The sequence below is a fragment of the Balaenoptera borealis genome (assembly GCF_965194805.1).
Source record: "Balaenoptera borealis genome assembly, chromosome: 3".
Classification (NCBI taxonomy): Eukaryota; Metazoa; Chordata; class Mammalia; order Artiodactyla; family Balaenopteridae; genus Balaenoptera; species Balaenoptera borealis.
In genome coordinates, this window is record NC_138866.1 from 124,409,617 (window position 1) to 124,437,344 (window position 27,728).

The following is a 27,728-nucleotide window of genomic DNA, read 5'->3' on the forward strand; positions in this document are numbered from 1 at the left end:
TTGTTAACTCATTCTTTGTAATGTTTTGGGGCCATATGTGGAGCCATAATTTGTCAGCTATAGCCATAGATCATTGTTTTAATTCAACTAAGAGACAATAGCGGTAGACTCCACAATATGGAAAGTTCTTTAACTTTTAAATTACAGAAGCTTGGGTCTCCATTCTAAAGTTGGAAAGGTATGTGTGTATAGAACCATGTTCAAGTATGTGTTAACTATTCATAAAAACATATTAAAAACAACAAAGTTGTAAGCTGGTCTGGTCTTTGTAATTTAAAAATAATATGAATAGAATTAAAGAAGGTTAAGAAAGCCTTGGAGAACAAGAGTCTGGAAAATAGTTCAAGTTGTTGAGTTTAGAAAAGTGAAGGCTAAGGGATGATATTGCTTTTCAAGTAGTTGAGATGCTGACTTACTGAGGATGGTGCCTGTCCTTTTTCCATCTCTATAGAGGAAAAACAGCAGGAGGAATTTAGACAAGAAGAGTCAAAGCTTTTGAAATTCAAGATGTGTAAGATTAGAATGATTTACCTTGGGAAGTTGTAGAATCCTCTTTTTGGAAGGTCTTCTAAGTAGCCTGATCATCTGCCAAGAATAGCTTATATATCTGTCATAAGGCCTTCTAATTTTATGTTGCTATGGTTTATTTTGACAAACATACGGTGATTTATGTCTAAGGCAGTAGCTAACATGATATATTTCTAATGATAGAATATATGAACTAGTAGAACTTGACTTTAGGAGTATTATAGAAAATTATAAAGTTATTTTATGAGCACAGAAGTAGTCATGTGTTTTATTCAGTTTGTTCCATTGTTGACCATGTGATCACCTTTAACATGTTTAATTTTTCTGGTTCATATAATGCTCTTCAAATACATATGTTACTGTCAACAGAAATTGAATCACCTCTATCAAGACTAGAGAGAAGGATGGGAGGATAAATTTAAAGATGAGTGTGTTCAGATAGGATTGTTGAGAACGGCTCTCTGAAATGTGAGATAAGGTAGAGATTTCAAACAATGGAGAGTGGGCCACAGTGTGATGATCTGAAAATGGCATTTGGGAGCAAGGAAGAGGCTGTTCTTCACTTCTTCCCATCGATTCAGAGAAAGAGCAGAAAGTAAGGACTAAATAAGTTATATTGGAAAAGGTACCTTGTGATCTAAGGAGGAACCAGATTTTTATTAAGAGTAAACTGCAGAGGGACTTCCCTGGTGGTGCAGTGGTTAAGACTCCACATTCCCAATGCAGGGGGCCCGGGTTCAATCCCTGGTCAGGGAACTAGATCCCACATGCACGCCACAACCAAGAGTTCGCATGCCACAGCTAAAGAGCCTGCGTGGCGCAGCTAAGAAGCTGGCGAGCCAAAACTCAAGGACCCCCCCAAGCCACAACTGAGGAGCCTGCCTACCACAACTAAGGAGCTGGTGAGCTGCAACTAAGGAGCCCTTGAGCTGCAACTAAGGGAGCCATGTGCCGCAACTAAGACCCGGTGCAACCAAATAAATAAATAAATAAAATAAATATTTTTTAAAAAGAGTAAACTGCAGAAAAGTGAAAAATAAATTTGGATAAAAGAGTTTTTCCTCAAATAAATGGACTCTCTAGTAGATGGGGGATAGGGCAGAGGGTAAAGAATGACAGAAGTTGAAGAATTGGGTGTGGAATGAGCGTGGTTGGGGGAGTTTGAGAGTGAAGATGTGCCAGTCACATGCAAAAGGGAAAAAAGACTTGTGCTGATGGAGGCGAGTAAATAAAACAGAAATGAAAGAAGTATTTGAGTAGGAGAGAAAAGTAGACATAGGTTAAAGGAAAATCAGGGCCATTTAGGATAATATTTCTTTGTGAGCAAGGAAGTATTAAACTTGACCAGTTAGGGAGGGTGGGAGGGAGACACAAGAGGGAGGGGATATGGGGATATATGTATACGTATAGCTGATTCACTTTGTTAAACAGCAGAAACTAACACACCATTGTAAAGCAGTTATACTCCAATAAAGATGTTTAAAAAAAAACTATGTACACTAAGGAAAATGGGAAGGGATGGTAATTACTCCAGGTCTGAGAAGGGCACATGCATGTGAAAAATAACCAGGCTGACTGACCCCTTATTTCAAGAAAAGTTTTCTGGGGCAGTGTTCAGAGACTTAATTCGTTTGGATATTGATTGTAGAGTTTCTAGGCTCCAAGGACATAGGAAACCTCTAGGAAGACCAGGATCAACACTGAGAGGTCAGTGGGGTTGGGAAGTGCTATGATTTTTATCTCCTTCACATCTCTGTATAGAGCTGTAGCCTTTTGTAGGAGTCATGCATAATTCAAGACTATTCCTGGCAGCAAAGAATGGGAAGTTTGCTATTGCCATGTGGGCAGTAGCTTAAAAGAGTTTATAAGTCAGTTACCAACCAGCTTTGAAACTGTGATTCTTGATGAATTATTAATTGGGGGGGATTTTGTGTTATTTCATATTTTGCATATAAAGTGAATCTTTACTATCAAATCATTTTACATTTGCATAAAATGCAACCATATAGTATTAGATTTTCCAGTGAAGAATAATGATAGCTAACACCTGTTGAGTGCTTCTTGTGTTCCAGGCACCTTATATATGTAAATTCATTTTATTTTCAGACAGCTCTTTGAAGTAGGCACTATTATTCTGTCCCCCACTACCTCAAGCCTCACATATGGATGAGGAAAATTGACACAAAGATTTTTGCCCAATTCTATAGTAGAATGTTCTAATGTGGAACTAGGATTTGCACTCTAGCCTTCTGGCTCCAGAGCCCATGCCCATAACCCCTACACTACGTATCTTTTTATACATAAAAATTGTGATTTCAGGGTTGCTTGGAGACTATTTTACTTTGAATGGTTGGTGACTCGAGTATATTTATAGGTAGCACAATTTACATCAAAGAAAGTGACTCTTGTGAGCTGCTACATGGAATGAAAATTGATTTATTGCTTCTGTAAATATTTTAAAGAAGTTCATGCCAGTACACTCAGTGATGTGAAGGGCTATTGCTTGGGGCAGGCCAGCTGCTTTTATTCAAAAGACCACATTGGGTGGTATAACCTTAGTGAGTTTACTAGAGTCTAACTCTCAGTCTTGTGGTCTTAGAAACCCGATCTGGTCAGTAAGTGTTCCAGAGAGGGTTAAATTAGTCTAACGACCTCATCAGCCTAATATGTAAATCCAGAAAGCAAATTAATTTAAATATTGGATTGGCCAAAAAGTTTGTTCGGGGTTTTCCGTAACATCTTATGGAAAAACCCAAATGACCTTTTTGGCCAACCCAATACAATGAGCTAAAACTGTTATAAAAACCGGTTGTACCAGTATGATCAGTGTATTTTCTTCCAGGTGGTGGATATAGATGGGAAACCAAATTATAAGAGGTTTCTTGGTGAACAACAGGCACCATGAATATTTCTTGTTTTGGTTTTTCACAATGCTTATCTATTTTATACATTCCTCAAGGATTTTATCAATAATAGCTGCTATTGGCATGTACTGTCAGTCCTTAAATTATAAATAGCCTCCACCCCTGTGCCCTTCCACCAGGGGCTCTGCTGCCATAGAAACAGCTGTTGAATAAACATGGGTATTTTAGAGAATCTGTGGGTTCAGAATTGAAGGAAGGGAAGAGTCTGTGAAAAGCAGAGTTACTAAAGGGTGTTAATTTCAGGGATAGACTCCTAAGTAGGACGGGTATGCCTGAGTAGAGATCTCTTTACCTAAAGTGTATTTCTATAGCACTGCCTGAGGAGCTTACCCCCCGCTTCTGTTATATTGCTTGAAATTTCACCAAATAGAGATTGCTTTACATTTTTCAAACATTCTCTTAAAACTGTAAATGTCTATGTGTGGAGATATTCTTAGTGACCTTCCTTATACCCATTCCCTATTGCTTACCTTCATTTTGTTAGGGACAGCAATGTTCCCAGCTTCAAGCAAAAAATCCTGACTAGTTGAAGCCAGTCATGACAACCCCATTCTCCTTTGCCAGTGATCATGAAGGGAAGGCTCCCAAGTTCAGGGATGGCTTTTGCTTTCCTTATAAAGAGAACAGTGGTGGCTGGTACTCTCCTCTTTCCCCCTTCTTTGTGCCTTAAATGCAGACATGAAGCCTGGAGATATAGCAGCCATCTTTGCAACTATGAGATGACAAGTATGAGAGAGAAAAGTCGATTCTAACAAGCTGAGGACCATGAAGGAGAAGGATTGAAGGAGTCTGGACATTGTTGAACAGCTCTTCCAATCTTAGACTGCCTACCTCCAGACTTATTATGGAGAAAAATAAGGAAAGTTGTAACCCTTGTTATACGGTAGCAAAGCATTTGATTAATCTGTACCTGCTGTTCTGTGGAAGGCTGACTATGCAAACTGAGACTGTAGTGTTAGGAGAAATGAAAGGAAGAATTTGGAATATTGTGCTGTATTGGTGGCTTCTTGTGGCTTTTCAGTAGGATCCTACAGAAGGGGGTGAACTCAAATTAGTGCTCCTCAGCATGAAAGCAGAGAGGGCAGAAGAATATAGCTTTGCTATAGAGGTATTCTGCCTTTAGCTTGTACTCTAAATTGACAAAAGAGCCCTGTAATTTGGAATTTTGTAGGGATTAAGGGTAGGACCTTCTTACCTAAGACTATTGTTAGAATTGCCTTGTCTGTTATGAGAGCTCAGAGGTCAGCAGCTAAGAGATTAGAATCTCCAGGCCTAAAGATTATTTCTAGAAATGTTTTTTGGGTGTGGTTACTCACACAAGGAATTGATCTGAAGCAGATAGACCAGAAGCTTGATATGTTTTTGAGGGAACCTGCAGTACAAAGCTGGCAATTAGTTGTGACTGTCTTTACCTTCCAAGCAATCCTCATCCTTTCCTCCCTAAGTCAAACCAGTATGAAGTAGGCTACAAAAGCTGTGGATCCCCTGGGAAAGACATCTGCTTCAAAACCTGCCTTAGATATGGCCGCAGAGAACAATGACAAAGCACATCCTCCTGAGACTTAAAGTAGGCGCTGTCAGATTGACTGGCCAAGGGATTTACTTTATTGCCTGCCCAGGAATCTGTGATTTCTGTCCAGGAAGATATGATATAGATTGTGGATTGTTGACTACCGTGTACTTCCTCTTATCTCCCTTTCTTAATGGAATATTTTTGGGGTCACTCTGTTCTTTCTTTTTCATCGTTGTATATATGTGAGGGGAGTGGTTTAGAGACAGCTTCTCTTTTAGCCATACAAATGGTCAGATAAGAGTTGTCATATTTGGACTTGATAGAGCAGACAGAAAATCAACCAGAGATCCTGCATCATGCAGTAATTGGATGAGATAGTGGGGTTGTCTTCCTTGAAGAGAGGATGAGTATGTTGTGTTTAACACATGTGTAAGAAGTATGTGTGTGCATGTTGAGTTGAGGACTGGCAGACACTGTTGGCTGACCAATCCATAACCATTTCTTACCTCTACCATAAAAATTAGCGAAGTTAAATATTTGATTTTCCAGTCTTCTTTACTGCTACAGTAGTCATGTAATACAATTCTAGCCTATAAACCTGCTAGGGGACTTCATTGAAGGCTTTCCCTTTTTCTGATAAAAGGGTCAGACAGCGCTGGGGTTAACTTTTTTCTTGCTTTGACCTTAGATGTGATACTTGGAGTGCTTGGAGCTGCAGTGACCATCTTGAAAGCATTAGGCAACAAACACGAATATTAAAAGTAAATACACTCAGGATGGTGGAGCAAAAATATTGAAGATATGGATAGCACCACTGATTAGTAAACACCAACCTTAGCAATCACCAGTTCAAGATTTTTTGTCTTGTGAGAAAAGTGAATCCATATTTGTTTATGCTGTTGTGAACTGAGTTCTCTGTTGCCTACAATCCAAAGCATCCTAAACTGATGCAGTATAAATGTCTCTTTTCTATACTGCAACCTCAAGGATAGTTTTTATTTGTTGGTTCATTTTTAGCATGAAGTCTTATTAGTAAATAGTTATATGAAGTGAGGAAAATATTTTCTTTTCCAATGGATAATGGATTTTTTAATGGTATATTCACATAAAAGAACACTATACAGCAGTGAACAATCTACAACTGCATATGGCAATATGGATGAACCTCAGATATATAATGTTGAGTGAAAGAAGCAGACACAGGACTTCGCTAGCAGTCTAGTGGTCAAGACTCTGTGCTTCAAACGCAGGGAGCGTGGGTTTAATCCCTGGAGGAAAAGATTTTTTTAAAAAAACTTTTACAATAGCCTGATTCACATATAAATTGCATTATTGACGCGTTACTGTTGACAGGCTTCTCCTCCATATGTGACTTAGGTTACATTTTTTACTTTTTGGAATAGAATATTGGCATGGCTCAGCGTGCACATTTAATATAATTAGGGAACACCTTTTGGAAATTGGTTTCTCCTGCTGAGGTATACAGCAAGAAAAGCTAAAAATTGTTGCAACCAAATAGAAGTCTTCAGGAAGAAATTGCTGACTGGAGTAGAACAGGTTCAATGTAAGTCTTGACTTTTGTATAGGACAATCTTTTATTTCTGCATCATTGACTACTAGTAAATGTTTACTACTTCCAAAATGATGTTTTACTCTAGAGCCTTTATATCAGAACATGTACTTTTTCTTCCAGTGTCCTTTTAAATGTTTTTGTTCATCATTTCAGAAAAATTTTTTATTCCAGTTTTTGACTCAACCATATGAGGTTCGTGATTGTACTTTTCTATTTTTGCCTTTCTTAAAATTAATTAGTGGTAATAGCCATGTGTGCCAGCTTTTTATATCAAAAGGAAATGCTTGAACACCAACCAAAGGTAAATATGGAATTAAGGAGAACAGACATATTTCTTTGGATGTATTTTATAGAAAAATTATATTTGGCTTCAAGAAAAGCTAGCTTTTTAATTTGTGTTCACGTATTGACAAAATGTGATCCAAATCATTTTTTTCACTTCCTAAAAAAGTATTTTAATCTGAAAGTTTCTTTTAAAATACATTAAATTCTAAAAACAAAAGCTTTTAAATTATTTCTAGAATAAGCTGGAAAGGCCTGACACTGAAGATCCAATTATTACCATATCTAAATATACATGAAGTGATTTTGGGGTATTGAGATATATTGGTCTCCACTGTGATTTTCTTGCTTGCTGGTTTCATACATTATATTTTGCTTTCCTTTCCTGATGTACCCTGAGTCAGTCCTGCCAAAAGACTACTAATATTGTAAGACTAGCAAGCTAACATCTAAGTGGGAAATTCTTAAATATACGATAAGGATATTTTTAACCAACTGATGAAAACTCTTTCTGATCTACTTCTACTAAGATTTGAACACTCTATAGAAAGAGTTTGAAACAGAGTGTAAAGCTTGGGGATTTTCTTGATTTAAATTACTCTTTTTTTTAAGCATGTATTATTATTGGAGTGGTGGCTTTTATGACTACTGTGTAAAGTCTGCTAGGTGATTCTCTATCTACTTTTTATGGTTAAGTTTGCTGGCTTAAATCGTATATGATGTACACGTGCCCATCTTCTTTCACTATGAGAGGCAGCATTGCTAGGTGGATGCCTCCCTCTCTGGCCTCATCTTATGCCATTATCTGTTCAAACTGCACAGGTCTTCTTTTAGTACAGGTACCCTAGTTATCTGACTATTATCTAAATTCCCATGGTTATAAGATTCCGAAGGGAAGCCAAAGTTATAATAACATTCACTAATGAACAAACCACTTATAAAACTGGTTGTCCCTCATGCGTGCATCCTTGTCTAGCTTAGAGGCATTGTTGGCCAGTCTTTTTATGACTGTTGAATAGTCCTATAAAACACAAATACAATACAAGTGATTTTAGGGCAAAATTGTGAATCTTGAAAAGATGGAGGAGAGATGATGAAAATGATGTTGGTGAACTCAAATCACAAATGACAAATGAAGATTTGGCAGAGCTAGGCCACAACAATTGAAAAATAGAGAAATTGCAATGATGATGATGACTCTCATCTCTTAAAATATTTGGATATCAGGATTAAAGGAGGGCCTTGGGAAAATTGTCAACAATGTCAAATTTTTTACAGCCTTCTTTACAACTGTCCATATGGAAACTAGACATTAGATGAAATCTGTTTATATATAACACAATTTTGTCAGAAAAATTATGCCCAAGTCCCCACTTGATTTGTTCCTTCTGAGAATTAGCACACACTGGTATCGCTTATATGTGGAATCTAAAAAATGGTACAAATGAACCTATTTATAAAACAAATAGAGTAACAGATGTGGAAAACAAACTTATGGCTACCAAGGGGGAAAGGGGGGGTGGGAGGGATAAACTGGGGAATTGGGATTGACATATACACACTACTATATATAAAATAGATAGCTAATAAGAACCTACTGTATAGCACAGGGAACTCTACTCAATACTTTGTAATGACCTATATGGGAATAAAATCTAAAAAAGAGTGGATATATGCATATGTATAACTGATTCACTTTGCTGTACAGCAGAAACCAGCACAACATTGGAAATCAACTCTACTCCAATAAAAATTAATTATGAAAAAAGAATTAGCACATAATTGCAATTATAACCCAAATTTGTTAGATATAAGTTGAAATAAACATCAAAATTCTTACCACTATTTTTTTTAATTTAATTTAATTTTTATTTATTTATTTTTGGTTGCATTGGGTCTTCGTTGCTGTGTGCGGGCTCTCCCCAGCTGCGGCGAGTGGGGGCCATTCCCTGCCGCTGTGCGCGGGCCTCTCATTGCGGTGGCCTCTCCCGTCGCGTAGCACCGGCTCCAGGCGCGCAGGCTTCAGCAGCTGTGGCATGCGGGCTCCAGAGCACAGGCTCAGCAGTTGTGGCACACGAGCTCAGTTGCTCCACATCAGCTCAGTTGCTCCGTGGCATGTGGGATCCTCCTGGACCAGGGATCGAACCTGTATCCCCTGCATTGGCAGGCGGATTCTTAACCATTGCGCCACCAGGGAAGTTTCTTACCCCTATTTTTATACGAAATTTTCATCTCTTTTAAGTGGACTAACTTTTTTTTTTTTGGCTGTGCCATGAGGCGTTCAGGATCTTAGCTCCCCAGCCAGGAATCGAATTCGTGCCCCCTGCATTGGGAGCATGGAGTCTTAACCACTGGACCACCAGGGAAGTCCCTAAGTGGACTAACTTTAAATGGCTTTTTTTTAATAATAGCAATCATCTTCAGAGAAAGAGGATCTCAGATACATTCTGTACCTGGGATTTAAAAGAATTTTATATATCCTATATCTTGGATTTTGAGAATATATTTACATATTCCATTTATAAGTAAATTCATAAGACTAAGTATGTATAGTTTATTTACCATGGCAAATTTTTTAAAATTCTGCCACTTACAAGCTGTACCTTGGGAAAAGCCACTTCACTTCTCTTAGCGTCAGTTTCCTTTGTAAAAAGAAGATAATCCCTACATTGTAAAACTATCATTAAGGCTTATATAATGTATATGAAGCTTGTATTATTTTGTCTGGCATACTGTGAGTGCACAGTAAATGGTAGCCATTATTATTAACTCACATGGATATTAATGTCAGTCACATGTGAACATTTTTTTTACTTTGATTTTTTTATCCACAGTTCTTGTTCATAAAATACTGAGAGGGCATAGAGCAATTCTGTGAAGCCAAAATATAGATCTAATTTAGGTTCATTCTTTTTTTTTTTTTAACATCTTTATTGGAGTATAATTGCTTTGCAATGGTGTGTTAGTTTCTGCTTTAAAACAAAGTGAATCAGCTATACATATACATATATCCCCATATCTCTTCCCTCTTACGTTTCCCTCCCTCCCACCCTCCCTATCCCCCCCTCTAGGTGGTCACAAAGCACCGAGCTAATCTCCCTGTGCTATGTGGCTGCTTCCCACTAGCTATCTATTTTACATTTGGTAGTGTATATATGTCCATGACACTCTCTCACTTCATCCCAGCTTACCCTTCCCCCTCCCCGTGCCCTCAAGTCCATTCTCTAGTAAGTCTGTGTCCTTATTCCCGCCTTGCCCCTAGGTTCTTCATGACCTTTTTTTTTTTTTTTTTTTTAGATTCCATATATATTAGGTTCATTCTTGAATAATCAGTTGTATTATCTGAATCTGATTCACATTTGGGGGCTAACAAAGATTTTCTTCTTGACCAATCTCTAGCCAGGGTCCTCTAAACCCTCTTCTCGACTAGGCCTCATCCTTGAACAGAACAGTAACATACCTTCTAACAGCTGAAGGCCACATCCCTAGAATTATACTCCCCCCACCCCCAAAGTGCCTGCCTCAGGAAACTCAAGGCTGCCAAAAGAATTTACCTGAAGGTAGGGTTCCTATCTCCCACCCTCTATGGGAGTGTAGGAGCCTACCTTAGATAACTGCCAGTTAACAAACCCAGATGGGACACACATGGAAAAACCTCCCCACCTTCTTGCTTTTTGTAATTTTTCAATTCCTCAACTCTATTAAGCCCCCACTCACCTCCCCTCCCTATTCCCTCATTCTCCCTTTAAAACACCCAGTCAACTTTGTCCAAATCAAAGTTGAATTCAGTTCATGTTACCTTTTCATTTTGTTGATGATTTCTTTGCTGTACAGAAGTTTTTTAGTTTGATACAGTCCTACTTGTTTTGACTCTTGTTGACTTTGTTTTTGGAATCAGATCCAAAAAATCATTGCCAAGACCATATCAAGGTACTAACTACCTAAGTTTTCTTCTAGTTTTATGGTTTCAGGTCTTACATTCAAGTCTTTAATCAATTTTGAGTTAATTTTTGTGTATGCTATAAGATAGTAGTCGTTTCATTCTTTTGCATGAGACTATCCAGTTTTCCCAATACCATTTAGGGAAGAGACTGTCCTTCCCCATTGTATATTCTTGCCTTCTTTGTCATAGATTAATTTACCATATAGGCATGGGTTTATTTCTGCGCTCTCTATTCTGTTCCATTGATGTATGTGTCTGTTTTTATGCCAATATAATACAGTTTTGATTACTATAGCATTGTAATATAATTTGAAATTGGGGATGTGATGCCTCCAGCTTTGTTCTTCTTTCTCAGCGTTGCTTTGGCTATTCAGAGTCTTTTGTAGTTCCGTACAGATTTTAGGGTGATTGGTTCTATTTCTGTGAAAAATGCCATTGGAGTTTTGATAAGGCTTGTCATATATAGCCTTTATTATGCTGAGAAACGTTTCATCTACATCCACTTTGTTGAGGGTTTTTATCATAAATAGATATTGAATTTACCACCATGTTCTTAGTTTCTTTACCATAGTGTTCTTCATTTCTTCTTGTGGAATCAGGCTTCAGTCTGGGATCATTTACCTTTAGCCTGAAGAAATTTCTTTGTTGTTTTTTTGTAGAGTAGGTCTATTAGCCACAAATACTCTCAGCTTTCATTTTAAAGTGTCTCTATTTTGTGTCATTCCTTGAAGAATATTTTTCTTAGGTACAGAATTCTAGGATAGAAGAATTTTTGTTTTTTCTTCAGCACTTCAAAGATGTCCTTATTCTTCTCTTCTGACTTATTTTGTGATGATAAATTAGCCATTGGTTTTTTTTAAACAACATCACCCTATTTCCTGCACCCCCCAGCTCCTGGCAACCATTGTTTCACTTCCTGCCTCCATGAGTTTGACTTTTGCAGATTCCACATATATGTAAGATGATGCAGTACTTGTCTTTGTGTGTCTGGCTCAGTCTACCCAGTGCTATGTCCTCAAAGTTCATCCATGTTATCACAAATGACAGGATCTCCTTCTTCCCTAAAGCTTAATAACATTCCATTGTTATACACCATACCAGCTCCAACCATTCATTTGTTGATGGACACCTAGATTGACTCCATATCTTGGGTATCATGAATAACGCTGCAGTAAACGTGGGAATGCAGATATCTCCTCAAGATTTGATATCATTTCCTTTGGATGCACATCTAGATGGGGGACCACTGGATCACAGAGCAGTTCCAATTCCAGTCTTCTGAGGAACCACCATACTGTTTTCCATAATGGCTGTACCAGTCTACATTCTTATCAACAGTACACAAAGGCTCCTTCTCTCCACATCCTCACCAACACTTGTTATTTTTTGTCTTTTTGATAATAGTAATTCCAGCATGTGTGAGGTGATATCTTACTGTGGTTTCAGTCTGCACCTCCCTACTGATCATTGATGTTGAGCATCATCCCGTATATTCATTGGCCGTTTGTATGTCTTCCTTTGAGAAATGTCTATTCAGGTCCTTTGCCCATTTTTAAAATCAGGTCCTTTATTTACAAAATAAGTTATCACTCAGAACCTTAATTCATTGGCCGTGTTAACAGGTTTAAGACATTTCAATTTACTCAAGATAAATAATTCAATCTTTAAATAAAGAACTATAAGGTGTTTGGAAAAAACCAAAAAAACAAAATAAAATCAGGTCATCTATCTTCTTGCTATGGAGTTGTTTGAGTCTCTCATATATTCTGAATATATGCTGAACTCCTTACCAAATTATGATTTGCAGACATCCTCTCCTGTGTCATAGGCTGCCTCTTTACTCCGCTGAGTGTCTCCTTTGCCATGCAGAAGATTTTAGTTTGATGCAGTCTCATCTGTTTATTTTTGCTTTTGTTGCCTGTGCTCCTGGGAGTCATATTCAGAACATCCCAGACCAATGTCAAGAGGCTTTCTTCCTATGCTTTCCTCTAGTAGTTCTACAGTTTTAGGTCCTATGTTTAGGTCTGTAATCCATCCTGAGTTGACATTTGTATGTGGTGTGAGACAACGTTCCAATCCCACTCTTCTGCACACAGACATTCAGCCTTCCCAGCACCATTTATTGAAAAGACCATCTCATCTCTGTTGTTCACCCCTGTCAAAGATCAACTTACTGTAAATGTGAGAATTTATTTCTGGGCTTTGTGTCCTATTCCATTGGTCTCTATGTCTGTCCAATGCCAGTACTACGCTGCCTTGATTACCATAGCTTTATAATATATTTTGAAATCAGACAGTGTGATGCTTCCAGCTTTGTTCTTTCTCAAGATTGCTTTGGCTATTCAGGGTTTTTTTGTGGTTCCATAGGAACGTTAGGATTTTTTTTTTCTATTTTTTGTGGAAAATGCCATGGAATTTTGATAGAGATTGTTTTGAATCATATATCTTTTTTGGGTAATATGGAGATATTCTTCCAATCCATGAAGATGGAACGTCTTTCCAATTATTTGTGTCATCTTCAGTTTCTTTCATCAGTGTTTTATGACTTTCACCGTACAGCTCATTCACCTCCTTGGTTAAATTTGTTCCTAAGTATTTTATTTTTTGTAAATGGGATTGCTTTCTTAATTCCTCTTTAGATAGTTCGTTGTTAGTGTATAGAAATGCAACTGTTTTTTGTATATTGATTTTGTATCTTGCAGCTTTACTGAATTCATTGATTAGTTCTATAGTTTTTTTGGTGGCGTCTTCAGGGTGTTCTATATGTGATATCATATATCTGCAAACAGAGAATTTTGTTTCTTCCTTCCTGATTTGGATGCCTTTTATATCTTTTTCTTGCCTAATTGCTCAGACTAGGGTTTTCACTACTATGTTGTCTTGTTCCCGATCTTAGAGAAAAAGCTTTCAGCTTTTCACTGAAAAGGTATGGTGTTAGCTGTGACCTTGTCATATAAGGCCTTTATTATGTTGAGGTACATTCCATCTATACCTAATTTGTTGAGAGTTTTTAATCATGAAAGGATCTTGAATTTTGTCAAATGCTTTTTCTGTAACTATTGAAATGATGGTAGGATTTTAATCCATCCTTTTGAAACTGCACTCCTTCTTGGGTGGGACTCGAACCCACCCGCACCTCAGAGTGGGGCTTGAACACACAATCCCTGGCTTAGGAGGGGACTTGGACCCACTGTCTTTTGATTAGAACTGCTCACTTGGTGTCAATACTTACTGAAGCTCAGGTTCTTTTGCCTCATTACAGGATTAGCGTGAGGCAAAGAGTGAGTTTACTAGCATAGGACACTGGTGAGAGATACAAGGAGGCCGGCAAGGGAGCAAAGCCCCAAGAACAAAGAGGCATACATTTTTATAATCAAAGAAAAAGTGGGGAGGGGAGAAGACCACCTACTTCCTCATTCTTGGGCAGACATCAAGACTTACATCATTAGTTCCTCCTTTGGCCCTACATGGTTTAACCAGGACTGTCATGGTGCTATTTAAATCATATGTATATTAGCAAAAGGGTGGTGACATATACTAAAATATGGTAATTCATGTTAGGTTTCAGTATAATGTCCCCTTTCACCTAATTTCTTTCCCCTGTCACCTATATTTCTGTCTTGGCTACATGCAGAAATGCTACTCTTCAAGGACTCTTAACTCTCTGACTTCACAAGATTGAGACCCTGTATCTATTGTCTTGTATTTTAACTGTCAGGGTTTGTGGCTTGAGTGTGTTGGCACTTGGATGCACCTGGTCTTCCTTCAAGGTAGTGTAGATTGTTGCTAGGTTACTGGATTCTTTTCTTGAGTGGTCATTAGCTTACAACAGTCTCCGAAACTCCCTTAAAATTCCCTTTCTGTCTTTAATCCCCTAGTGGGTTTTCTAAACTGACTATTTAATTATCCTACTCTATCCCTATCACTTTTGTTAATATAGTGAATCACATTGATTGATTTGCATATGTTGAACCACTTGCATCCCAGGAATAAATCCCACTTGATCATGGTGTATGGTGACTTTTAATGTGCTGTTGAATTGTTTTGCTAGTGTTTTGTCAAGGATTTTTACATCTATTTCATCAGGGATATTGGCCTGTAATTTTAAAATTTTTTCTTGATAAATCTCAAAAAATGTTAGTCAGTTTTTCTAGTCTTTTCAAAGAATCAACTTTTGGCCTTGTTAATTCTCTCAATTGTATGTTTGCTTTCTATTTTATTGTTTTTGCTTTTTATTTCCTTCTTTAAACTTTCTTTGATTTTTTTTCCTCTTATTTTTAATTGGATGTTTAGCTTATCATTTGTAAGCAATTTTTCCCCTTAACATATGCATTTAAGGTTGTAAATTTTCCTCTAAATGTGGCTTTAGTTTCATCCATATGGTTTAATGTATAATATTTGCAAAGTTGAGTTAAAATATGTTTTAAATTTCTTCATTGACCCATTTAAAATTTCTAGTTTATTCTCACTATGGTCAGAGAACTTAACTCTGTATGATTTTAATCATTTAAACATTTCTGAGACTTGCTTTTCAATAATGATATGTTTTTCATAAATGTCCTGTGTATGCTTTAAAGAAGTATATTTAGCAGTTGTTAGGAGCATTGTTTTATGTATCTTCATTTGATCAAGTTTGTTTATTATGTAGTTCAAACGTATATCGTTGTTCTAACTTTTTACCTGAATGAAATAATCTGCCAGTTACTTTTCCAGCAACAAGAAAAGTGGGTTTATTTGGGATCAGCAGAGAATTTCAATTTGGGGTCTGCAACCATGGTGAGCTACGTGCAAGTCCCCACACAGCAAAGGAAGGAGAACACTTTTATAGAGGAGAGAAACAAGTTGGAAAGGCTATAGTAAACAAAGAGTCCGTGACTTTTTCATTGGCCAAGTTCCTAAGAGGAGAGGGGAGAAGTCTTCTTCCTGTTTACTCTATCTCATCTGTTTCATATTTATTTTCTCTCCTTTGCCTTCTCTGGGATTTTTTTTTTTTTTTTCAGTTTTCCCCTCTGCTAGTTTGAACTTAAACAGTTTCTATTCTACTGGTAGTTACCTTAGTAAGTATAACATACATTCTTAACTTAGCAAAGTCTAACGTTATTCAATACTTTTGCTGTCATCCCAGAAAATAAAAGGACATTAGAACACATTTAACTTACTCCTTCCTAACTTTCATGCTTTTGTTTTCAGGTATTTAATGCTACATGCATATTAATTAAACTCAAAGGACATTTCCACTTTTTATATAGTGTTTATTTAGATTTACCACCATATTCACAGCTTTTTTTGCCCGTAATTCCTTCTTATATCTATATTATTAGCTAGAATCATTTTCCTTTCTTGCATTCATTCTTCAGTACTTTCCATTCATACTTTAATGCAGTTTTTTAGTGGAACTTTTTTCATGTTTGGTTTATCCAAAAAGTGTTTACATTTTAAAAAATAAACCTGTTATGAACATTTGTGTACAAATCTTCTGGTGGACATATGTTTTCATTTCTTTTAGGTAGATTCTTAGGAGGAGGATTGCTGGGTTGTATGATAAACACATGTTTAAATTTTTAAGAAACTGCCACACTTTTCCAATTTGGCTATACCATTTTACATTTCTACCAGTTTTGTATGAGGCTTCCAGTTTCTCTACATCCTTGCCAAAACTGTATTGTCAGTATTTTTTTATTATAGCCAAGCCATTCTAGTAGGTATGTAGTAGTATCTCATTGAGGTTTTTTTTTTTAATTTATTTTATTTTTTATTTACTTATTTTTGGCTGCATTGGGTCTTTGTTGCTGCGTGTGGACTTTCTCTAGTTGTGGCAAGCAGGGGCTACTCTTCGTTGTGGTGCACAGGCTTCTCATTTCATTGGCTTCTCTTGTTGTAGAACTCACGCTCTAGGCATGCAGGCTCAGTAGTTGTGGCTTGTGGGCTCTAGAGCCCAGGCTTAATAGTTGTGGCACATGGGCTTAGTTGCTCTGTGGCATGTGGGATCTTCCCAGACCAGGGATTGAAACTGTGTTCCCTGCGTTGACAGGCAGATTCTTAACCATTGTGCCACCAGGGAAGTCCTCTCATTGAGGTTTTAATTTCAATTTCCCTAAGTTGAAAAAGTGGTTGCCCATTTTTTGATTGGGTTGTCTTCCTTTTATTTCATTTGTAAGAGTTATTTATATCATCTGGATACAAGTCTCTAATCAGATATATGATTTGTAAATATGTTCTCCCATTCTGTGGCTTGCCTTTTCATTTTCTTAATTTTTTTAATTGAAAATGTTTTAAATTTTGATAAAGTCTAATTTGTCAATTTTTTCTTTTATGAATTGTGCTCTTGCTGTCGTATCTAAGAAATCTTTGCCTAACCCAAAGTCACAAAGATTTTCTTCTAGAAGTTTTATAGTTTTAGCTCTTACATTTTAGGTCTGTGATATATTTTGAGTTAATTTTTCTGTATGCTTTAAGGTAAAGGTATAAGTCTGTTTTCTGCACATGGATATTCAAATATCCCAGTACCATTTGTTGAAAAGACTATCTTTTCCTCACTGAATTACCTTGGTTCTTTTGTCAAAATAATATAAGGGTTTATTTTCAGTGTACAGTTCTTGATCTGTAGATTCGGCACATTCCCTATCAGTATCCCAACAGCATTTTAAAAATAGCAATTGGCAAGCTAATTCTAGAATTTATATAGAAAGGCAAAGGACCTAGAATAACCAAAACAATTTAGAAAAAGAAGAACAAAGCTAGAGGACTTAACACTACCTGATTTCAAAATTTGCTGTTGTAGTAATAAGGGAGTGTGCTTATTTCCAGGAAGAAAAGAGAAATGCCAACTTTAGGCCACTGTCTTTATTTTTGAATTCTTTTCCAGTATGGTTTATTACAAGATATTGAATATTGTTTATGTATTTTATATATAGTAGTTTGTGTCTGCTAATCCCAAACTCTTAATTCACCCCCCCCACCTTTCCCCTTGGTAACCATAAGTTTGTTTTCTATGTCTGTGAGTCTGTTTCTGTTTTGTAAATAAGTTCATTTGTATCATTTTTTAGATTCCACATATAAGTGATATCACATGATATTTGTCTTTCTTTGACTTACTTCACTTAGTGTGATAATCTCTAGGTCCATCCATGTTGCTGCAAATGGCATTGTTTCATTCTTTTTTATGGCTGAATGGTATTCCATTGTGTTTATGTACCACATCTTCTTTATTCATTCAACTGTCATCGGACATTTAGGACATTTACTTATTCCATAAATAGGACATTTATTTATTTCATAAATAGTGCTGCTATGAACATTGGGGTGCATGTATCTTTTCAGATTATGGTTTTCTCTGGTTATATGCCCAGCAGTGGGATTGCTGGAACATATGGTAACTCTGTTTTTAGTTTTTGAGGAACCTCCATTCTGTTTTCCATAGTGTCTGCACCAATTTACATTCTTACCAGCAGTGTGGGAGGGTCCCCTGTTCTCCACACCCTCTCCAGCACTTATTATTTGTAGACTTTTTAATGATGGCCATTCTGACTGGTGTTAGGTGATGTCTCATTGTAGTTTTGATTTGCATTTCTCTAATAATTGGCGATGTTGAGCATCTTTTCATGTGCCTATTGGCCATCTGTATGTCTTCTTTGGAGAAATGTCTGTTTAGGTCTTCTGCACATTTTTTGATTGGGTTTTTTTTGATATTGAGTTGATTGAGCTTTTTGTATATTTTGGAAATTAATAGACCACTATCTTTAAAGCAGAAGTTTCTCTGTTTAATTTCTTGTTATCAGGACTGTAATCTATTTTGGATATTGCAAAGGCATAACCATCATAGGCATTGAAAAATTTCAGAAAGTATTCTGGTTGATGGGTTTTTATCTTTTTGAGATAAGACTAGTGGCAGCTAACATTCTTTTTTGTGTTTGGGAGGTGAACCAGAAGAACCTGTAGAACCTGTAAGAATGAGATTTAAGGGTGTGTCACTGGCCAGTACATTCTTTTGTGCAGTTCATTCCATCCAGAATTATTTTTTACAGTTTATGAAACACACACTTCTATTCAGCTTATGTTTAAGAAGATGAAGTTTGAGGTGTTGATAATTTTTCTGCCTTATTTATATAAATTAAAATGAAATATGGGAAGATTGATAAGCTCTTTTAAGAAATTCCCTTGATAATTATTAAAAAGCTTGTCATTTTTTAGTAAAACATAAGAAATTACAAGTCAGTCTAGCAGTCAACTATCAGCAATAAATTCATAACAAAATATTTGTTAAATATCTACTGTTAATAAGGCAGTAGGCCAGATTTAGCCTAGAGGGATAAAGATAAGTAAGACACTATTCCTCTTTCAGGAAACCTATAGTCTAGTTAAGGAAATAAAGCATATTCATATAGAGACTAAAGAGAAATCCAGGGTAGTAAATTAAGAAAGTTATTGAGTTTATCCTTTTTATCTTTTCTCTAGGTGATTCATTCTCCATTTTTCTTCCAGTGAATTCCTTAGAGTTTTATTCCGTTCATCAACCTGGTAGTACCCTGTGGATATGTTCTAGTTGCAGTCCTAAAAGATATTATACAGCACAGAATACCATAGACATTCAAATTGTAGACTAATATGATGGTTCTCAAAGTACCAAACTAGCACCATACCATCCTCTGGGAACTTGTTATAAATGCAAATTTTCAGACCCCACACCAGATCTACTGAATTAGAAACTCTGAGGGTAGGGCCTAGCAGTCTATTCTTTAACAGACCTTCCAGATAATTCTGATGCTTGCTGGTTTATCCCTTCACCTGTTGACGGACATTTGGGTTTTTCCAGTTTGGGGCTGTTACGAATAATGCTACTGTGAATACTCATGTACACATCACTGTGCAGATGTGCTTTTTACTCCTCTTGGGTAAATATGTGAGAGTGGAATTTCTGGGTCATATGCTTGGTTTATTAGTTATCTTTTGCTGCAAACAAATACTCAGAGGCTAAAAACAACAAAAATTTATCATCTCACAATTTCTTTAGGTCAGGAATCCAGGAATGACTTAGCCAGATAGTTCTGGCTCAGGGTCAGTCAAGGTGTCAGTCAGGACTTGTGCTCATCTCAAGGATGACTGGGGGGAAATCCACTTCCAAGCTCACACATGTGGCTATTGTCAGGCCTCAGTTCCTTGTCATGTGAGCCTCTTTATCAGGTCTGCCTCGTGACATGGCAGCTGGATTCCCCCAGAGTAAAGAAATCTAAAAGAGGGAAAAAGAGACATCTAAGACAAAAGCCACAATCTTTATAATCTAGTCTTGAAAGCAGCATGTCATTACTTCTGCCGTATCTGTTCTGTAGAAGTAAGTCAGTAAGTCCAGCCCACCCTGAAGGGGAGAAGGTTATACAAGAGTGTGAGTATCAGGAAGTGGTGTTCATTGGATGCACCTTAAAGGCTTTCCACCACAATAGATGTCTGCTCAAATTTCTAAGAAATTGTTTCCCAAAGTCTTTATACCACTTTACACTCCCACTAGTGATGATGAGAGTTACTGATGTTCCACATCCTTGCTGACATCTGATATGGACAGCCTTTTTAATTTTAGGCATTCTAATAGGGATGTAGATTTTCATTGTGCTTTTATGTTGCCTTTGTCTGGTGATTAATGATGTTGAGCATGTGCTTATTATTTATTCATATGTCTTTGGTAAAATGACTTCACATTTTTTTTGCCCATCTTTTAACTGAGCTGTCTTATTATTGAGTTGGAAGAGTTCATTTATATATATATATATAAACATATATAAAAACATTAAATACATAAATATAAAATGCAAATCCTTTGTCAGATACATTTATAGGAAATATCTTCTCCCACTTTGTGGCTTGCCTTTTCATTGTCTTAATGGTGTCTTTCAAAGAGCAAAAGTTTTGGGACTTCCCTGGTTAAAACTCCATGCTCCCAAGGCAGGGGGCATGGGTTCGATCCCTGGTCAAAGAACTAAGATCCTGCATGCCACACGGTGTGGCCAAAACCCAGCAACAACAACAAAGAGCAAAAGTTTTTATTTGCTCAAGTCTAATTTATCCATTTTTTTTCTTTTATGGTTCATACTTTTTATGTTCTAAGAAATCTGCTTTCTCCAAAGTTGCAAAGATTTTTGGAGATTTTCTTTTTATTAGTGTGAACTGATGGAGGATTGGGAACCTCTCAATAATGTTATAGCAAAATACTATAACAACTATTTTTCTTAACATCTTTATTGGAGTATAATTGCTTTACAATGGTGTGTTAGTTTCTGCTTTATAACAAAGTGAATCAGTTATACATATACATATGTTCCCATATCTCTTCCCTCTTGCATCTCCCTCCCTCCCACCCTCCCTATCCCACCCCTCTAGGTGGTCACAAAGCACCGAGCTGATCTCCCTGTGCTATGCAGTTGCTTCCCACTAGCTATCTATTTTACGTTTGGTAGTGTATATATGTCCATGCCACTCTCTCACTTTGTCACAGCTTACCCTTCCCCCTCCCCATATCCTCAAGTCCATTCTCTAGTAGGTCTGTGTCTTTATTCCCGTCTTGCCACTAGGTTCTTCATGACCTTTTTTTTTTTCCCCCCTTTAGATTCCATATATATGTGTTAGCATACTGTATTTGTTTTTTTCTTCCTGACTTACTTCACTCTGTATGACAGACTCTGTAACTCCATCCACCTCACTACAAATAACTCAATTTCATTTCTTTTTATGACTGAGTAATATTCCATTGTATATATGTGCCACATCTTCTTTATCCATTCATCCGATGATGGACACTTAGGTTGCTTCCATGTCCTGACTATTGTAAATAGAGCTGCAGTGAACATTTTGGTACATGACTCTTTTTGAATTATGGTTTTCTCTGGGTATATGCCCAGTAGTGGGATTGCTGGGTCGTATGGTAACAAGTAATTATTTTTATAATTCATGTATGTGTAATATGTAGAAACTGCTTTGTATGGCTATACATTTGCTGTTGAACTTTTCATGTTTCTCATCAACTAGACTATATGCTTCTTAAGAGTAGGAAATGATTTAACTCTTGCGATTCTTTTGTTGTCTGCTACAGAGTAGGGACTCAGTAAGTATTTGTTGGTTTGAATTATGTATTTTGAATTTAAATAGAAGTGGGATATTTATGTGTAAGAGTTCAAAAGTGGAGCTTATAAGAATGATTAGGGCTGTAAATAAAAAATGAGAGTTTTTTCCTTAGAGGAATAATTGAAGCCATGGGAATGGACTAGATCTCCAAGGGAGAGAATGTACAGAGTTGAACCTTGGAGATAGCACCTTTAAGCTATAATCAACAAGGATGCTTTATTTGATCTGCTCTTAAGAGGAAGGATGAATTTGGTTCAGTTATTTGCGTTTTTTCTGACATCTCTGCTTGTACTATGTCTATGCCATTGAATATTAAAATAATATTTTCAGTTCGAATAGTAAGAGTAGAATCTTTCAGTAGTCAAAAATTCATCCAGTTCAAGTACTGAATTATGAGGAAGCTTTAATTTGGCCTTAAGGCCAAATTTTAGCAATGTTTTCAATTAATTATATCTAATTGGTAATAGTATTTATTTATTTTTGGCTGCATTGGGTCTTTGTTGCTGCACGCGGGCTTTCTCTAGTACTGGCGAGCAGGGGCTACTCTTCGTTGCAGTGCGGGGGCTTCTCATTGCAGTGGCTTCTCTTGTTGCAGAGCACAGGCTCTAGGCACGCGGGCTCAGTAGTTGTGGTGCACAGGCTTAGTTGCTCCGCAGCATGTGGGATCTTCCTGGACCAGGGCTCGAACCCATGTCCCCTGCATTGGCAGGCGGATTCTTAACCACTGCGCCACCAGGGAAGTCCCGGTAATGCTACTGAATTCAGAATGCTGCTTTTGCATTGTACATTGTTTTAAGTTACAAGCCCAGTGCTTCTTAACGTAGAGTCTGGGTATTTGGATGCTATTCTCTCTCTTTAGATGTTGCATCCTTGAGGTGTTTTTTTTTTTTTTTTTGGCTGCATTGGGTTTTTGTTGCTGCGTGAAATTTTTAGAGCAATTTTAGGTTAACAGCAAAATTGAGCAGAAAATACATGGAGTTCCTATATGTTTCCTGCTTCTATACATGCACAGCCTCCCCAGCTATAAACATCACATTGACACATCATTATCACCCAGAATCCATGGTTTATATTAGGGTCCACTCCTGGTGGTGTACATTCTCTCAGTTTTGACAAATGTATAATGACATGTATCTACCATTATAATATCCTGTAGAATAGTTTCATTGCCCTAAAAATCCTCAGTGCTCTGGCTATTCATCCCTCCCTCCCCTGTAACTGCTGGCAAGTACTGATCTTCATACTGTCTCCATAGTTTTGCCTTTTCCAGAATGTCATATAGTTGGAATCATACATTGTGTAGCCTTTTCAGGTTGGCTTCTTTCACTTAGTAATATGCACTTAGGGATCCTCTATGTCTTTTCATGGCTTGATATTGCATTTCTTTTTAGCACTGAATAATATTCCATTGTCTGGATGTAGCACAGTTTAATTACCTGTTTTTCTACTGAAAGACACCTTGCTTGCTTCAGAGTTTTGACAGTTATAAATAAAGCTACTATAAACATTAATGTACAGGTTTTTGTGTGGACATAAGTTTTCAACTCCTTTGGGTAAATACCAAGGGATGCAATTACTGGATCTTATGGTAAGAGTTATGTTTAGTTTTGTAAGAAACTGCCAAATTGTCATGCAAGTGGATGCACCCTTTTACCTTCCCACCAGCAATGAATAAGAGTTCCTGGGACTTCCCTGGTGGTCCAGTGGTTAAGACTCCATGCTTCCCCTGCATGGGGCACAGGTTCGATCCCTGGTCTGGGAAGTTCTTCCACATGCCGGTGCAGTGTGGCCAAAAAAAAAAGAGTTACTGACATTCCACTTCCTCACTAGCATTTGGTGTTGTCACTGTTCTGGATTTTTGCCTTTCTAATAGGTGTATAGTTGTATCTCGTTGTTTTAATTTGCAACTCCCTGATTATATATGATGTTGAGAATCTTTTCTTACGCTTATTTGCCATCTGTATATTTCCTCTGGAGAGATGTCTGTTAAAGCCTTTTGCCCACTTTTTAATTGGTTTGATCATTTTCTTATATGAATTTTAAGAGTTCTATGTATATTTTGGATAACAATCCTCTATCAGGTATGTCTTTTGCAAATGTTTTTTCCCAGTCTGTGGCTTGTGTTCTCATTTTCTTGACAGTGCCTTTTGTAGAGCAGAGTTTTCTTTTCCAGCTTTATCAAGGCATTATTGACAAATAAAATTGTAATATACTTAAAGTATACAATGTGATGATTTGATATATGTGTGCATTGTGAAAGGATTTTCAAAATCGAGTTAACACATCCATCACCTCATATCATATTTACATTTTCTTAAAATGAGAACCCTTAAGTTCTACTCTCTTAGCAAATTTAAGTTATACAATACTGTATTATCAACTATAGTTGCTTTGTTATACATTAGATCCTCAGACCTTATTATCTTACAACTGAAAGTTTATACCCATTTACCACCTTTCCTCATTTCCCCTACCCCCAACTCCTGGCAACCATCGTTCTATTCTCTGTTTCTATGAGTTTGAGTTTATAATTAAAAAAAACTTATTTTTAGACTCTACATATAAGTGATACCACGCAGTATTGGTCTTTCTCTGTCTGGCATAGTTTACTTAGCATAATGCCCTCCAGGTTCATCCATGTTGTTGCTAATGGCAAGATTTCCTTCTTCTTTTTTTTTTTTTTTTGGAGTATAGTTGCTTTACAATATTGTTAGTTTATACTGTACAGCAAAGTGAATCAGCTATACATATACATATATCCCCTCTTTTTTGGATTTCCTTCTCATTTAGGTCACAACAGAGCACTGAGTAGAGTTCCCTGTGCTATACAGTAGGTTCTCATTAGTTATCTATTTTATACATAGTATCAGTAGTGTATATATGTCAATCCCAATCTCCCAGTTCATCACACCACCATCACCTGCCCCGCCCCACCCCTGCTTTCCCCCTTGGTATCCATACGTTTGTTCTCCACGTCTGTGTCTTTATTTCTGCTTCGTAAATAAGATCATCGATACCAATTTTTTCAGATTCCACATATATGTGTTAATATACGATATTTGTTTTTCTCTTTCTGACTTACTTCACTCTGTATGACAGTCTCTAAGTCCATCAATGTCTCTAAAAATGACCCAATTTCATTCCTTTTTATGGCTGAGTAATATTCCATTGTATATATGTACCACATCTTCTTTATCCATTCATCTATTGATGGAATTTAGGTTGCTTCCGTGTCCTGGCTATTGTAAATAGTGCTGCAGTGAACACTGGGGTGCATGTGTCTTTTTGAATTATGTTTTTTTCTGGGTATGTGCCCAGTAGTTGGATTGCTGGGTCATATGGTAGTTCTATTTTTAGTTTTTTAAGGAATCTCCATACTGTTCTCCATAGTGGCTGTATCAATTTACATTCCCACCAACAGTGCAAGAGCGTTCCCTTTTATCTACACCCTCTCCAGCATTTGTTGTTTGTAGATTTTCTGATGATGCCCATTCTAACTGGTGTGAGGTGATACCTCATTGTAGTTTTGATTTGCATTTCTCTAATAATTAGTGATGTTGAGCAGCTTTTCATGTGCTTCTTGGCCATCTGTATGTCTTCTTTGGAGAAATGTCTATTTAGGTCTTCTGCCCATTTTTGGATTGGGTTGTTTGTTTTTTTAATATTGAGCTTCATGAGCTGTTTATATGTTTTGGAGATTAATCCTTTGTCCTTTGATTCGTTTGCAAATATTTTCAGGTATAGAAGACAAACTTATTGTTACCCAAGGGGAAAAGGGGGAGGGATAAATTTGGAATTTGGGATTAACAAATACAGACTACTATATATAAAATAGATAAATAACAAGGACCTACTATATAGCACAGGGAACTATATTCAATATCTTGTAATAACCTATAATGGCAAAAAATCTGAAAAAGAACAGATACATATATGTGTAACTGAGTCACTTTGCTGTATACCTGAGACATTGTAAATCAACTATACTTCAATAAAAAAATAAAAGTTAAAAAGATAGTGATTATTATTGATATGCTGAATTCGGTAATAGCTCTAGATTTGAGCAGGAGGTAGAAAGAGCTTTGGAAAGGATGTCTAAGAAAATGAAAGAAGACTACATGTAATAAATAGTATGATTAGGAAGCTGAATGTCTGAGGGCTGGGGCTGCAGGCCACAAGGCTAGGGCTGTTGCTGTGCAGGGTGGGCACCAGGCCAGTGTCGTCAGGAGGAACATTCTTGGGGTTGTCCTGTGCCCAGGTGAGGACTCATCCTGGTATGCCCTATGTACCTAGGAAAAGCTGCCCTGTCCCTGCCCTCCACTTTGCCCAGGAGGGTGGGTGAGTATGGGCATTGCAGTACGCTCTGGAACTGCCCCCTGAGCCTCTGAACCAGGCCCTGGTTGCGTGCCCGCTCTGGTGAGCACTCTGTCCTCATGAAAGCCCCAGGGCTGGCTCCTCCCGCACTCCTGTATTACACACTTGATTGTAGACATGCAGTAACTTCCTGTGCCTCCTCGGGCTAATGCCGGGCCAACCCAAGACTGAAACCCAGGTGTCCAGGATCCTAAAGAAAAGCATAACTAATCATCACAGTTTGCATGTTCCTCCCAAGTGTTGGCCTAGAGACCCAGTAGGTGTGGCAGCTCTTAAGCCGAAGCAACTGCCACAGAAACAGAAGACGACTCCTTTCTCTAGTGGTTTCTGCTTCTCGTTCCTATTACTATCTTTGGCCCAGAGACATGGCAGGTCCAACGTCAGAAGTGGAAGCTAAAGGTGATCACAGAGCTAGAGTCTAGAGTGGTGGCCAAGCCCATCTCAGTGCCAGCAGACCCAATGGAACTGAAAAATCTGGAGTACAGGCCAGTGAAGGTCAGGAGGCACTTTGACCACTCCAAGTTGCTGTCATGATGTTTTGGACCATGGTGAACCCTGCCCAGGAGGCTGGCCTACTGGCTTTCTTTGTTCGGTGGTGCTACCTTTTTACTGTGCTGACCTGGGAATTACCATCCTGCTAAACAGGCGGTTTGTGCCCAGGAAGAAAGTGAATCCTGACACATGGCGTAAAGGACAGATTGAGAGAGAAGTGGACCTAGTCATGGTGGTGAGGCTGACAGAAACCAGGAAGCCCTTTGTCTCTGAGAATAATCCAGACAGGAACCACTGGCATTACCACGACCTGGAGACCACGTCCAGGCTGCAGACCCCATTTTCACTGATGCTAACTTCCAGAGCACAGTTCTTAAAAGACCTATTGGAGGGCAAACTAGAGTCACTCTGAGGAATGAGCACCTGCAGTACATCATTCACCTGGTACAGACTGTGCAGCCACGTCATACCTGTGGTTTAAGAAATTCCTACCTTGGACTCCTGGTGTGTGAAGAGATTAGCTGATGAGCCCTGTCCCTGAATAATTAGGAAGTCACGGAGTAAACATTTCAAGAGATTTGATTTTATGCTAGATCATGTGCTATCGGTATAAATAAATCTCTACACTACAAAAAAAAGCAGCTGAATACTTGAGATGTTATGATAAAGCACATTATTTTTCAGTCGTCTCGCCTGCCCCCCTAAAAGAAGGAAACTCTAAACTCTAAAGCTGTGCAAAAAAAACAAGATACAAATAAGATGCAAATTCAAATATAGTATGATTTTAATCAACCTAGAGTTTAAGAAAAGAGAATTTATTTTATCTTGCTTTTGGGAATATTATCTTATGAATGGCCCAGGTATTGTGACACTGAAACAAGAGAAGGAAATGTTATTCTTTCACACTGCATGGATCTGCTGTGAATACTATTTACAGTTATATTGACAAAACTGTAGTTTATTGGTTTTCAAGTTTTACATCTAGAGGCA

The 27,728-nt window shown here is 37.5% G+C and overlaps 1 protein-coding gene and 1 pseudogene across 2 annotated transcripts in view; both read left to right on the forward strand.

The window, feature by feature from the left end:
* NRG4 (neuregulin 4) overlaps positions 1-27,728 on the forward strand; it is a 128,574-nt gene that overhangs the window by 8,958 nt on the left and 91,888 nt on the right. The window lies entirely within an intron of this gene.
* LOC309626392 (surfeit locus protein 1 pseudogene) overlaps positions 1-27,728 on the forward strand; it is a 29,698-nt pseudogene continuing 1,970 nt past the window's right edge. The window contains exon 1 of the transcript in view: positions 1-27,728. This exon is cut by the window's right edge and continues 1,970 nt beyond it. The product of the transcript in view is annotated as a surfeit locus protein 1 pseudogene (transcript).